This window comes from Procambarus clarkii, chromosome 6 (genome assembly GCF_040958095.1).
Source record: "Procambarus clarkii isolate CNS0578487 chromosome 6, FALCON_Pclarkii_2.0, whole genome shotgun sequence".
NCBI lineage: Eukaryota > Metazoa > Arthropoda > Malacostraca > Decapoda > Cambaridae > Procambarus > Procambarus clarkii.
In genome coordinates, this window is record NC_091155.1 from 54898083 (window position 1) to 54914529 (window position 16447).

General features: G+C 35.0%; 1 long non-coding RNA gene across 1 annotated transcript; it reads right to left on the reverse strand.

The window, feature by feature from the left end:
* Positions 1-603: 603 nt before the first annotated feature.
* On the reverse strand, positions 604-1541 carry LOC138355163 (uncharacterized). The gene is made up of 2 exons (XR_011223883.1): positions 1359-1541; positions 604-1088 (listed from the first exon to the last, which is right to left on the reverse strand). It is a non-coding gene; the product is annotated as an uncharacterized lncRNA (long non-coding RNA).
* Positions 1542-16447: the final 14906 nt, after the last annotated feature.

The window sequence follows — 16447 nt, forward strand, 5'->3', positions numbered from 1 at the left end:
ATGTTCCTGCATGCCAATGTGAGAAGGAATCCACAACATTTTTATATTTACCCTCTTGCTAAGTATTCTTATATATCTATGTCTAGCTTCCAAGACAAGCACGTTATTACATGATTGCAAACTGTTTATTGCTCGTAGTGAAGAAAGGGAGTCAGAAATAATTAAGCTGTCTACTTCAGTGTTGTCAATAATTTCGAGTGCTACCATGCTTAGAATGTAGACTTCCTGTGTTGAACTGCGAGTTAAGTTTCGTATAATTTCGTTATAAAATATGTATATTTCAGAGTAAAAATGTGTATTTCCATGTTCTACATTCAGTACCAACATTATAGTGATTAAATATATCATATTTCTTCATTACTTACGTAATGCTAGGAAGCATCATCTCAAATGAAGTAGTTTCCTGAACCTACTGGGCCGTCATATCTACACTTGAAACTTTGTACGGAGTCTGCCTCCACAACATCACTTCCTGATGCATTCCATTTGTCAACTACTGATACTAAAAAAGTTTTCTGTATCTCATTTGGGCACTCATTTTTCATGTTTACCTTTTTTTTGTGTGTGTGTGTTTTTTGAAGGAAAGCAAAGAAATTGAACATAACTACAACTACAATTTATTTAATAAGCATTTCTAAACTAAACAAAACTTTGAGGGTAATTAATAAAAATAAAAACTAATTTGAAAACAAATCTTTCTTGAGCAACATAGGGATGCAAAATTAACATGACGATGATTTGGGCAAAGAACATTTGCCCAACCCAGGGGTAGAGAATACTTGTTATTTTCTCTTTGCTTTGCTACTTAAAGCTACTCAAATCAAAGGGAAGAGTGTTTCTTCCATTTCTTCGTTGTCAGTCTGTGACTCAATACTGACTACACTGTTGTCACTGTCGGTCTCGGAATCCTCGGAATCTTGACTGTCTGTTTGAAATTTGTTGTATTCTACTTCCCTGTCTTCAGAAAACAGGTTAGTTGCCTCAAATAGTTTAATTTGATAGAATTTTTTCATATTTAGCAAGAGGGCCGTAAGTCCACTGGTTACATGCTGGAATGATGACTTCTTTATTGAGTATTTACCCTGTTCCTGTAAAACAAACACACATCATTATTTCAGGCATTTTTTAAATTAAATGTTTGTTTTCCTAACAAGTGTTTCATTTAAACTTTAACCAGTAAAAGTGACAATGAAAATATATTACAATTTGTGTCTACAAAATGCTTTTACTAATTTTACTTAGCTTAGACACAAACAACAATGATTAAGCTATCTGTTAAAATAATTACCAAGTAGCTATAATGCAATAACATTTATTTCAGTGGAGTAATTAAGTTAATATTGATACCTGATACTAACTTCAATTATCCAAGAGGGTGGAGCACTTTTGTTTTGTACATCATCTAGTCTTTGTGTTATCTCTTCAAGCTTTTTTCTGTAGAAATCCAAGTAACTTTTCATTTCCAGTTGAATGTCATTTTGTTCTTCCATAGTCCTGTTGAACATATGCAGCTTTTCTGCAGCATTTCTCTTTTCTTTAAGAGTAACTTAAAATATTCAAAAATAAAATATAAAGTAAATTATTTAATAAGGAACATGAACAAATCTGTCATTGTAGGATGCATGTATTATGCAACAACAATGCAATCATATGTAATCATTTTTAAGGTATCTTGTTAATATTATTATCTTAAAAATATAAATTAGGCATGGACTTCCATTTGTCCATTACCATAATGAGTAAGTTTGAATTAACATGTTAGTAGCTAACAATTAATATTTATCCTCATTGACAAGGCCAATATGCACAGAAAAATAACCAAATATACTTACCATTATCAGTTGGTTGAGGAGTGCCATTATACCATGGAAAGTTGCCCTCTTCAGCAATGTCCACACTAAGTTTTTCTGTATTGTCTTCATTGTAGACCGCTATCAGTTCCCTCAACTTTTTCTTGTCTGCTTCAATCTTTGCACGGTATCGTGATCTCATTTTGCTTGAAACTGAAAGAAACACTTTGTTACTAGTAAATAAGATTATAGTTGATAAATTTGTTTTGTATATACTTAGTAGTGAATACCTACACAAAAGTAGCAGAACACACTACATAAATATTTGCCAAGCACTTTTTTTTTAACAAGCTTAGGTATACACAGCAATGTGCTGCTATCCTATTATGTATGAAAGACCACAGTGTAGATCAAAAACCTCACAGGACAGCCAGTCATACATGGAATCTGGAGAGAATATGAAATGTATGGCTGATCTATTAGCCTCCACTAACAAAATCGGGGTACAGCACAAGAATATCTTCCAATATTCCTGAGTGTATGAAGTAATAACAAAACTCAAAGTACATCATACCATTTGTTCTGAAGTCATTGATAACAGGGCAATCACACATATAGTGATAGACAGTATGTCCTAGCTTTTGTTCACATAGTTTACAACTGGAATGATTTCCATTGGCAGATTCATTACCTGCAGGCACCTGCCATAGATATTGATATCTCAACTTAATTTTGACAATTACCTATAACTACATAGGACAACACCTAAGTGAGATGGTATCCATACAAATCTACCTGAGAAATAAATGACATTAGATGTGTTTAGATAAAAAAAAAAGTCATTGTTTTCTTGAAGTATTTTACAAACACTAAAAGATTTCTGTTTGTTTTATCAGTCCCTAACTTATACATAAGCTTTAACATACCTGCTACACTGGATATGTGGGATTTCTTGGTTCTAATTGAGTCACATACTAACTCTATCCCCTTTTGAACATCATTTTGAGAAACTGATCTGTTGAGAATAGAGGATACTGTTTACTATAATGTTTAATAAATTCAAACATGTAAAGACCCTGATTAGTTAAAAAAAAATTTAACTTAAATTTTTAGGCAATGGTCACAATGGCATTTTATGATGGCTGACAATTACTGTACAAGAACTAAACAATTAAAATAATAAAGAAATGTTTTGGCAATTTTATGATTTATGGTACTGCATTGATTTTACAGTACAATAACCTTGTTAAAATATATAAGAGTATTTCAAAACAGTGTTTCTTACTATATATTTTACAAGCAAACCTTTTATTTAAACTCTGGGCTAAGTTGGAAACTCTGCAATCCAGATGAGAAGTTGTTTTTCATCAAGAGATAAGTCAGCTAACTCCTTTCTTATTAACTCTGCAGCTTCTTTTGCCTATCAACAGGAGGAAAAACTTCTCTGTTAGTATAATAAATGTTGCAATTTTTATTTAATATTTGATATTACAAAAAAAACAATCCTTACGAGCCTAACTGCTGATGAAGGCAGTTTAATGGCAGTAAATGTTATTTTTATTTTTGAATGTTTTTTTTTTCCTGTGCACTTATATTAGTGATTCATGATCATTGTTGCATATATTCAATGAATAAAGCAAATTACTTGCCTTACAAAATCTTGAAGCTAGAACACGAGCTAAAGAGTCATGTTTACGTTGGTTCCAAAAAAATGAAGATTCACCAAGTTCTTCTTCACGCTCTGAAAAAAAGGGACAAAAAATAACTCCCTTCAATGAATATGTAAAATGAAAATAATTCACTTTTATGCAGGCGATGAGTCACAATAACATGGCTGAAGTATGTAGACCAGACCACTCACTAGAAGGTGAAGGGACGACGACGTTTCGGTCCATCCTGGACCATTCTCAAGTCAATTGTGATGAGGAAGTAGAGACAGGCAATAAATAGGCTAGAGAGAGCTGAGGAGCAAAGTAAGGTGTATTTTAGGGGATAGTAATAATAATAAGAGCTGCAGAGGGCCTATTGGCCCATACGAGCCAGCTCCTATTATAACCACCAAATGAGAAGGAGATAGGAATAAGAAGACGATAGCAAGGGAGCGTAGGAGAAGACAATGAACAGAAAAAAGGGAGAAGAGAGAAAGAAAAGGAAAGAGAAAGAAAAGATAATTAAATGGAAGGGGTAGGCTTATGTTAGGTCACGTTTGTTAGAAACATTACAGCATTTGAGTATATACTGTGAAAGGGAAGAGTCCACAGCAACAAAACCAGGACTCAAGTTCATGTTAGGTACATTGTGTATTAGAGCCGATTCAACAAGACGGCGTCTGTGGAGAGTAGAGGCAGGAAAGATTATTTTGGAGGAAGACCAATCTATGGGATGATTAGAATCCCTCACATGGCAGAAGGGAGCATTGTTAGTGTCTGCAGATTTAACACTTCTCTTGTGTTCTTTAAGTCGTTCATTCAGTGTACAGCCAGTTTCGCCAAAGTATTGTACAAGATGAACAGGAAATAGAGTAGACACCAGCAGCAGGAGCATTTTTTTTTTTTTTAAAGCACTGTGAACTAGATTGTTACGAAGTGTGTTAGTTTGTTGGTGTGTTAGTTAGTTCTTATTCCTATCTCCTTCTCGTTCAGTGGTTATAATAGGAGCTGCCTCGTATGGGCCAATAGGCCATCTGCAGCTCTTATTATTATTACTATCCCCTAAAATACACCTTACTTTGCTCCTCAGCTCTCTCTAGCCTATTTATTGCCTGTCTCTACTTCCTCATCACAATCGACTTTAGAATGGTCCAGGACGGACTGAAACGTCGTCATCCCTTCACCTTCTAGTGGGTGGTCTGGTCAACATTCACTTTTATACTATCTATAATTTACTTGCTATATTAATCAAATCCAATTCATATACACAAAGTTGTAGGGTGACACCAGGTGTTGCTAGTTACTGAAGTCATCTTCATTACACATAATAAATATCACTAACACGTTTTAATAGATTATACCTTCCTCATTGTAACAATGCACTATAAACTAACCGGCTTTCAACATGTTTTTGGTGGTACTGTTGTACCGCGACATATAGCTGAAAATTTGCTCGGTTTCTTCACCTGTGGTCAAACCACTTCCGTGCTGCCAGCGTCCTCCATACAAGACCTATAATTAAGATGTAACACACTGTAAAATAATTACAAGGAAAGAATATTAGTCGATTGCTCAAAAATTTAATTATGACTAAATACTTTATTCTGATTAATAGTTTTTTAACCCTAAAATAACGTTACATTTATACCCGTTATTTTGACAAATGATAATTATTTACTTGGCAATACCATGCATGTGCTTTTGCATGCAAAACACCTAGGAACGTCTTTGTCTCCAGTAGGGTGAATTTTTTATTTTTTTTCTTGAATTTTCAGGGCCCATGACCAGTACTGTACTGGCATATGATGTCCTGGCAGATGTACTTGGCACTTTTGAAGTAATTTATATGGAGATAGTGTGCATAGCCAAAAACCTCACCACGAGTCATATTGCACAGTTTGAGAATTACATCATCCCGGCATGATGCAAGGCTTATGCCAGTCTGGTCCAGGGATTTGTGTGTATACGATTCGTTTCGCGCCGCTTTCCACAACGAGACACCACAATTTTGGCTGTTCTGCAAATCAAATATAAATATATATTATATATTTATATAATATATATATATATATATATATATATATATATATATATATATATATATATATATATATATATATATATATATATATATATATATATTATATAAATACAGTATATATAAAATATATAATAAATAATGAAAAGAACCTAACCTGATGGGTTATATAAAAGTGATATAGACCAACAGAAATATAGCATCTTACTCAATATGGCTTCAGACCCCAAAAATCACCATTTATATGGTGCATGTAGCTCTTGACAAACGTTGAGTACTCTATGTTTTACTTGTTAACTTGCCTGTGGGTTAAAAAAAAACCTAACTACTTGTTATAATATATATATTAACTTTGTAAACTGTAAGACATCATGACTGTCTTTTCCCAATGGTGTAGTGGGTTAAGACACTCGCCTGGCATTTCGCGAGCGCTTTGTCCTGGGTTTGTATCCTGGCCTTGGAAGATTTACTGGGCATCAACCCTTAACTATGGCCCCCCCCCCTGTTTACCCAACAGTAAAATGGGTACCTGGTTGTTAATGGATTTGGTGGGGTCATATTCTGTGGAACATAGGATTAACGACTTGCTTGAAACACTATGCGTGCTAGTGGCTGTACAAGAATGTAAAAAGTGGGTAGCACAAGTAACAGTGCAAGTTTGAAGAACTACGTAGGAAACTATAATTACTTTATTTGCATAGAGAGCTTGCACAGATTTAGTTTGACTCGGGGGATATCAGAGAGATATTGATTTCTGGTGTGGTGATTATTGGATCCTTTACATCTATCAAGGAAGAGTTTTAGATCAGGATGTGCATTTAGGAACAAGGTTTTGTACATGTAAGTGGCACAAGAGAATGTGTGGAGTGGGTTCATATTTTTATGTATTATTATATATACAGTTTAATGTATACAGGTACTTACATTACATATATAAAATTAATAAATACTTACTCTTCCATTACGAGAGCCAAGCGCTTGGAGCGAGCGCTGTTAACAAGGATTTCATTGATAAACCTGGACTGTTCCTTTTAAGGAAATGCCAGTTGTTCAGGAGTTTGGTGCTGAAGAATGTGTTACTTTTCCTGGCTGATGAGCAGAAGTATCCACCATCATACAACATCTTAGCATCTGCAGGAAGGCTGTATCCACACTCTTGACACTCAAATATGGGCAGATAAAGGTCATACCTGCCTAGAAAGCTTAGTTTTAGTATTTATTTCTAAAATAAAGCAGCTTATTTTGAATCTTTTGTAAAACTCATCTCCATCACTGAATGGATATGTTTGTGTCTCAAAGATTGAAGTCCACATGCTTGGGTATGGTATCGTCACTAGAACTTCAGTGATGCTACTATATTCAGTGATGCAAATACTCATAGACTTATGTGTTCAAACTTAATATTAAATAAAATATACCTGAGAGCATTATGAAAGTACACATGATGTCTGTTACGGACCCGAGCCCAGCGTCCGAGCATGGAGCAGTGACGACCGCGCCATCTGTGGGTCAGCTCCCGAAACCCTCTCCAAATGGACGACGCCATCTAGTGAGGACGAGAAATACCAGCCACAAGGGCTAGTTTCCCGTCCTGATCAGCTCATAACACAGCCGCTGCTGACCTCTGATGAGGTGACTCTTAGACAGCAACGCCATCTATGGAGTGGATAGGTGGGCGTTTGTGTCTAAGCCAGTAAGTGAGATGCCCTAGAGTGTAACCGGTACTGATGACGTGTCTGATTACAGAGTCGACCTGGGACTGCTGTAATGAACGTTGGATCAGTCTACCCAAGGCAGCCGTCGAATCTCCAAGTGTTAGCTGCAGAAGTTGTGAGTCACCCCCCCCCCCCGGATGAACACTGTTGTGTTAGCCTGCCTGTGACGTGGCAGTTGAGGATTTGTCTTACCCGGGGCTGACTCGTGGAGAAGAATAGCCACTGGGGTGTTATGGTGAGGAGAGTGATCTGTGGAATCACACGAGGCTCCTGCCTAGGGCTCGCAACCCTTGTATCGGTCATGGAGTGGCCTACGCAGCGTAGCTGATTGGAACCTGCCAGCTACAGGCTGGATTTGTGGTTGAAGGCCTCCACGACGGTGGCCTAACCTGCAGAACTGATTGGAACCTGCCAGCTACAGGCTGGATTTGTGGTTGACGGCCTCCACGACCGTCATTCAACACAAAAGACCACATGGATAGTGAAATCTGGATCCAAAATTATAATTTATATAGATGTGACAGAGTAATAATGTCAGGTGGAAGAGTAGGTCTGTATATTAAAGAGGAACTGGCATGAACAGTGCTCCTGAACTCAACTAATGAGGTGGTAGAGGTACTTGGAATCAGGATTGAAAATATAAATCTAATTATTATTTTAATATACAAACTGCATGATGCAACAGTTGAGAAATTAACTGAGCAAATCCACAAAATAGAGAATATCCTTGATAACTTAACAAACCCAGTACCAGATATTATCTTCTTTGCAGACTTCAATCTGCCCATTTTAAAATGGAGAATAGTAAAAATAACATTATAGCAGGAAATCAACCTGGAAATAACAAACTACAGGTCAGAGAACTACTGAGATTCTGTGACAAATTCTCGCCCAGTCAGCAGATTACAGAACCAACTAGGAACGAAAACACGCTGGACCTGATATTTACAAACAATGATGAGCTAATCAGCGACATTACTGTCTCAAACACTACATACTCGAAACAACAAGTGAGAAGGGTTATTCAATAAATCCAATTTTAATAATAATAATAAAAGGATAGACTGGGCAAAAATATATGGGGAACTTACAAACGTTCAATGGGAATGTGTTCTAAGTAATAAACATCATACACAAAGAATAGAAAAACAGACTTCTGAAGCCTATGAAGTCTGTCTGAAAGATGTTCCTTTGAGGAAAGCCAGAAAGAGGTCCAACGTAGAAAGAAAACGCAGGCGACACTACAAAAAAAGACAAAAAAACAACGGAAATGATTAAGCAGACAACTTTTCATACAAAGAAGGAATAATTTAAATAGGGAGATTGTACAAATAAAACAGAGACTGAAGCATTCATATCAGATTGAAGAGAGGCAACTAGACAAAAAAAGCAATTCAAGAAATAAAGGAAAACCCAAAATATTTCTTCATTTATGCTAAATCATAAGAAAATATCACTGCCAATATTGGACCTATTTGTATTAGTGAAGGTTCATACATTGAGGATGACAAATTTCTAATTTGTCATAACACTAATTTTACAATTAGTGAAATCCTAAAAAAGCTGTATGAGGATATGTTTAGCACTCAGATACACAGCATGAAAGTAAAAAATCTGGACAACTTCTTTATGCGTGATATCCAAATCCCTGTAAATATAACCAATATTAACACGAGCATGGAACATTTTGAAAGAGAATTTTACAATATGCCCATGCACTCAGCCCCGGGTCCAGACTCATGGAATTTAATATTTATAAAGAAATGCAAAGTGACATTAGCACAGGCACTCAGTATAGTGAGTAGGAAGAGATTGGACACGGGGGAAATACCAGATGCGCTTAAAGCAGCAGACATAGCCCCTCTACACAAGAGAGGGAGCAAAGCACTGGCAAAGAATTATAGACCAGTTGCACTAACGTCCCACATAATAAAAGTATTTGAGATATTGATCAGGAGTCAGGTCACTACTTTCATGGAAACAAATGATCTCCACAATCCAGGCGAACATGGATTTACAGCGGGAAGATCATGCCTCTCACAGCTACTTGACCATTACGACAAAATCACTGAGGCATTAGAAGAAAAAGGGAATGCAGATGTGGTATACAGTACACGGATTTCACAAACGCATTCGACAAATTTGACCATGGAGTGATAGCACACAAAATGAGGTCAATGGGAATAACTGGTAAAATAGGACGCTGGATACTCAGTTTTCTGTCAAACAGAACACAAAGAGTAACAGTCAAACATATAAAATCGAGTCCAAGAACAGTTAAAAGCTCTGTACCTCAAGATACAGACCTTGCACCATTGCTTTCCCTTATTCTCATATCAGATATAGACTCATATACAAGGCACAGCGTTGGATCATCCTTGGCAGATGACACAAAAATCAGCTTAAAAATGACCTCTGCTGAAGATATTGAAAAACTACACGTAGATACAGTATTAATAAAGTTTACGACTGGGCAGCAGAAAATAACATGATGTTTAACAGCGACAAATTCCAGGTACTCGGATATGGTAAAAATGAGAACCTTAAACATAATACAGGGTACAAGACACAATAAAATTTGTCCATAGTAGGAAAGTAACTTGTAAAGGACTTGGGAATAATAATGTCTGACGAACTAAAGTTTAGGGAGCATAACCAAGCAAATATTGTGGCAGCCAGAAAAATGAGAGGATGGATTACGAGAACTTTCAAATCCAGGGATCCCATCACAATGGTTGTACTCTTCAAGTCACTTGTGTTGTCCCGTCTTGAGTACTGCTCAGTACTCACTTTCCCCTTCAGAGCAGGTGAAGATTGCTGAAATAGAGGGAATACAGAGAACAAAATACAGCATGCATAGACTCGATAAAGCACCTAAATTATTGGGTTCGTCTCAAAGCTCTCCAAATGTACTCACTAGAAAGGAGACAAGAGAGATACCAAATAATATACACATGGAAAATACTGGAGGCCCAGGTCCCAAATCTACACAGTAAAATAACAACATACTGAAGTGAACAATATGGAAGAAAATGCAGAATATAACCAGTGAAGAGCAGGGGTGCCATAGACACAATCAGAGAGTACTGAATAAACATCAGAGGTCTGCGGTTTTTCAACATACTCCTAGCGAGCATAAGAAATATTGCCGGAACAACCGTGGACTTCTTCAAGAGAAAACTAGATAGTTTTCTCAAAGGAGTGCCGGACCAACCGGGTTGTGGTGGGTATGTGCGCCTGCAGGCCACTCCAAGCCACAGCCTGGTGGACCCAACTCTCATAAGTCAAGCCTGGCCTACTGCCAGTCTTGCTGAGTAAAAGAACTCCCAGAACCCCATCAAGCAGGTATTGATTGCACTTTAAATACTTAGTATAAGCAAAGATATTTAATGTCTGGTGAAGGATGGAGGGTAGGCAATCCCAGAGAGGAGGTGCATACTCTAGATGAAAGCAAACTAAGTAATACTTAATAAATATTCTAAATTGGAATTTTAGGTAATAATGTACAATCTTTGGATGACAAAACAACACATCAGAAAACGAAGATGCAATGATCTTTACGTCTGTCTGGGACAATTATCAAATTGTGTAATTAATATTTTTGTGAATCATTTGCTAATTATACTCTTAGCTAAATGGATACTATGTAGCATGATAGACTGCTTCATACACTTTTCTGTCCTGAAAATTATGATAATTTGGGCAATCATAAAGTATGCAATATGATTAAAATATAGTACCGTGATAAAGGAAACCTAATCCTAATTATAATGAAACTTACTTGGATTTTTGGAATCCATTGTTGCAATGATCTCTCAGATATTCGACTGCATGAGAAACAATATCACCGGTTGAAATTGATGTTGGGCTGCTGTAAAATTTACCCAAAAGGTACAAAACTATTTAAAACCAGGCATAAAATAGAATCAGTTTAGATTAATTATATAAAACTACAAGAACAAGGTAGGATGCATACTTGCACCACCATCCAAAAACTGCAAATGAGAGTTGTGACATGCAAATCTCATAAGCACTTTTTGTTTACATATTAACTTCTTGGCATTTTTTCAGTAATTAAACTGAGATAAAAATAAAATTAATACATGTGAAAATACAAGCAAAATATAACTGAAATTTGAACAATGAAACTTTACAGATGATACAGAAGACACAAGAAAATTGGCACTGTAGGAGACATTGAAAAAACAGAAATAACATGATGTTTAACAGTGATAAGTTACAGGTGCTGAAGTATGGTAGAAACGAGGAAATTAAATGAAACAAGGAACACAGGACACAATCAGACCTACTCTAAGAAGGAAAAAACATGCAAGAGATCTAAGAATTACGGCGTCTGACGACCTCACACTTTGTGAACATAACTGAGCAAATATAGTGGCGGCCAGAAAAATAATGGGATGGTTTATGAGAATGTTAAAATTCAAAGACCCCACCCACAGTAATGCTAATACTATTCAAATAACTGGTGCTTTCTCATCTTGAGTATTGCTCGGTACTGACTCCCCCTTTCTGAACAGGAGAAATCTCTGAATTAGAGGAAATAAAGAGACCATAAACAGCAAACATATAAAATGATAAAAAATCTAAATAATTGAGACCGTCTCAAAGCTCTCAAAATGTACTCTCTAGACAGGAGACAAGAATGGTATCAAATAATACATATATGTAAGAAACTAGAGGGCCAGGTACCAAATTTGCACAGCATAATATAACAACATACTGGAGCTAAAGATACAGAAGGAAATTAATAATAGGTGTCATAGGTACAATCAGAGAGCAGAGTCTTAACAGTAGGGGGTTCAAGGGCTGTTTGCGAGGCTAGGCAAGGGTAGACTAGGCTTGGCTAGTGTTGGCTAGGTTATGCTAGGAAGAAGTAGGCTAGGCTGATTTACTCCACCAGTAATTGGCGGTCTGTCTAATTACAAGCTACCGCAAGCTACACAAGCTTCACATAGCTTCCTGGCAATATGTTAGTAATGAATAAATAAGATATATTTACTCATTATAATGTTGGTACTAAATGTACAACACGAAAAAACATAATTTTTATCTGAAAAAGTATCTTTTTATAAAGAAATTAGACGAAAATAAAGAAATGGTGACACCAAATCAAGTCGACGATCCAAGCATCAGTTAGGTTAGGTTAGGTTAGGTTAGATTTGGTTTGGTTAAGTTAGGTTAGATTTGGTTAGGTTAGATTTGGTTACGTTTGATTAGGTTAGGTTAGGTCAGCCTAACATATCATATTTATTCATTACTAATGTATTGCCAGGAAGCTTTGTGAAGCTTGTGTAGCTTGTGGTAGCTTGTGGTAATTAAACAGACCCATAATTGGGGGGAAAGGGGGGAGGTGAGAACCTCAATATAAGCCTAATTTGTTGCTTCCTGTTCTCCGACACAATGATTTATTTTACGTCAGGCTTTCAGCACAGCTGCATAAAAAACCCTAATTATTTATTTATAAATAAATAACCATAAATAATAATTTATTTTATAAATAAATAATATTTATAAATAAATTTATAAATTGATAAATAAATAAATTATTTATAAATAAATATTTATAAATCCTTCTCTTGGATACGAGAAGGTACACTGGGGGTTAAGAGAGAAAGTAGGAATAATGATGATTTTACAATCTTGCCCGAAACGCTATGCGTACTAGTGGCTTTAGGTATTGTATGTACTACCTTTATCTATAAATCAAACAGAATGATTGTACTGTAACTCTGCATCTATGTATATATTTTTCCTAAATAAATTATTATTGTTATTGTAAAGCCACTAGCACGCATAGCGTTTTGGGCAAAGATCCCGTACCCAGAAGCTGGGTATCTTTTGTTGCCCTATGACCACTCTTATGACATTCCCTAACAGTATTGTTAAACTAATAACAATGAACAGAAGTTCAATATTACGAGAATAATCAATCTGATGTGGCCATGTTTTTGTTGTGAAGCCCGGTCGTTCAGTTCGTATACAGCATACGAAGGTTACGAAGGTTAATCTAACCTAAAACCAGAGTCTTAAAAATGTCTTACCATTGCTAAGAAATCCTAAGATATAAATATTTACAATAATACACTGGTTGTTTTTGTTGATTTTGGGGCGATGACATGAGTAAACTGGTTATGTTGTGTTGATTTAGGGGCAACGAACTGTGGTTATTAGACTATGTTTTGTACATAAGCAAAAAACAAGGTGTAATTCTTTTAATTATAACAATAATAATGACAAAAAGTTAATAATTAATGTACTTGTTAAGCAAAATTCGCAATATCTTAGTTTTCTTTAGGAAAAAAAATTAAAAGACATCCGGAAAAAGATCTGCAGACTATGTCTTACATTTTATTCCGTTATTTACACTAAAAGAACAATTAAACGTACACTATCGCCTGTGCCTGGTGCACGAGCACCAGGCACGGGCACCGGGAGCATCCCAGACACTGCCTTAATCGACTGAGATTAAGGCAGGTGTCGTTTTCATTCCTTTAGTACAAGGAAATCCCATTCTTAAACTGTATAATATGAGCTGTGCAATAATTTTTTGCTGATCTATAATAAAGAAATTCTGGAGGGCTTGTGCAAGGATTAGGATGAGTTAGCCTAGGCATTTTTATATCCTTTTCTGGTTACTCAAGGGTGAATTCTGGCGGGCAACACGAGAATAAATATTTGTATAAATTCCAATTTCGATCCGATCTACTTGGGGATAGTTTACAAATGTTCGCCATTAAATTTACGTTTTCTCTAATAGCCGAAGAGCTTATTTGAGAAAACAGTATGGCATTGAATCAGCATGGTAAAACAATTGTATTATTGACACGATGAGTATAATCGACGTAGTTTTTATATATGTTGCCGGTCGAACACATCCTTATGTGACATTTTATACTTATGTTCTTCTAGAACATTCTATTGCGAACACATTGGTACAAAAATGAAATACGTACATCGAAAACTAATGTCAGAACAGTGACAAGAGTATACACTTTTAAATATGGCCGCTCGATCGCCGATACACTAATTTCATTTGGGGAAATGTTTTTTTTCATACGCAGTTTCGCGACAATTATTTATATCTGATATAAATGTTGCAAAAGAAGTTTAGGATTAAGTAACATATTACACATTAAAAAAAATGAATACATTAATACCTAAACAGTTTGTAAATACAGTGATAAATTGTGCCAAACATTACACAATATTATTTACTAAGAAGCGTATGACAACTCAAAATGGCATAATTTCAACAGGATTTTTTATAGTTGTCAAAAAACTCTGATTTTAATTATCAAGTATTTGTCACAATGCATTTTATATAATTATGAGGCAGTGGAACCACCAAATTGTTCTGTATTATAAATGCATAATGCTAAATTTCTATATACATAATAGTAAAATAATGACCACCTACATTTAAGGATAACTAGGAAATAGTAACTGGAAACTTTATTTGAACGAAAATTCAATAACAAATTTCTTAGATGTTTTTCTTAATATAAAGATCAACAGTAACGAATCGTATTCATTATGGACAAATTAACAAAAAAAAAAACATAATTTTCATTGAGGACCATGTATTAGCAACCTGTCCTCTTAAAAAGAACGTCAACATTTGCCGTTTGACTCTACGGCTGTTTTTGGACGTTATTTTGTGTAAAACTACGTCTATTTTCGCTTCCATGGACTATCTCTTGTTATACAATGAAATACCACACTCTTATTATTCTATAACTCACTGACTATGCTCTGATATTTGTTCTTCAAGTAAAAATATATATATTTTTGCCTTAATTAGGCCATAATCCAGAAAATTCCAGCCTATCGATCTTTATATTTAGGAAAACATCTAATAAATTTGGAAATGAATTTTTCGTTCGCCGACAGTTGCCTGTTACTATTTAACCCTCTATGCTTTAATGTCGCTGGTCATTGTGACTTTCCCAGGATTTATATATGTTTTGTAGTAGCATTTAGTCAGACTACAGTAATTTAACTAATGGGAAACCTCTATAGTTGTCGTAAATTAATAATAATTTATCAAATAATAAATTAGCAAACATATGCAACATTTTATGTTACGACTTTTCGGGTAGGCCGTTCTGTTTGTTTACAACCCCAATGGTTCAAAATACACAATACTTTTAATATATAAGTGACTAAGTATGCTCTAATATATGGTCCTCAATGAAAATTATCGTTTTTTTTTGTTAATTTGTCCATAATGAATAAGATTCCTTACTGTTGATCTTTATATTAAGAAAAACATCTAAACAAATTGGTATTGTGTTTTCGTTCAGATAAAGTTTCCAGATACTATTTCCTAGTTATCAATTAATGTAGGTGGTTATTTTAATTCGCGGCTACCAGGGGCTTTCTCCCATTATACAATATAAATGTACTCACTAACTATTCTCTGGTATCTGTTCTTCAAGTAAAATTACCTATTTTTTTGTTTAATTAGTCCATAATTCATAAAATTCCTTCAGGTCGATCTTTATATTTAGAAAAACATCTAATCAATTTGGAATTTAATTTTTCGTTCACCTACAGTTACCTGCTATTATTTCATTGTTATATTTTATGTCGCTGGTCATTACAATTTTCCAAGAATTTAAACAGCTAAACAGCAAGTAGCATCTTGTTAGAGTACAGGAATTTACCTATGGAGAACCTCGATAGCTGCCGAATATTATTAATGATTATATATGTAATTTAAAATAATGAATTATATACTATTTCTAATGTTACGTCTTTGGCGGGTAGGCCGTTCTGCGGGTTTACAACCGAATTGTTTAAAAATCACACTATTTTAAATGTATGAGTCACTAGTATGCTCTGATATATGTTCTGCAATGAAAATAAAGATTGTTTTGTTGTTAATTACTCCATAAATGTGTAATGTGTTAATTCAGTCTAAAATCTTTTTGCAACGTTTATATGCGATATACGTAGCTGGAAACTACCTAATATATGAAAATAATAGTTACAACATTCTATTAATATATAATGTTGAAATAAATATCACACAAAGTCTGTATATCTGTTTTTAGATGTCTTATAATTTTTTTGTTTAAATAGTATTAATGATGTTTGTGAATCTTGAGTAAAAATTATGTTAATTATTATTAATCTAATTGTTATTATTTTAAGTAAAAGAATTGCAAGTATTCGCATAACCACGGGATCTCTGTTTGTGTATGAATGCACGGATTTGTTTTTGTTATGAGA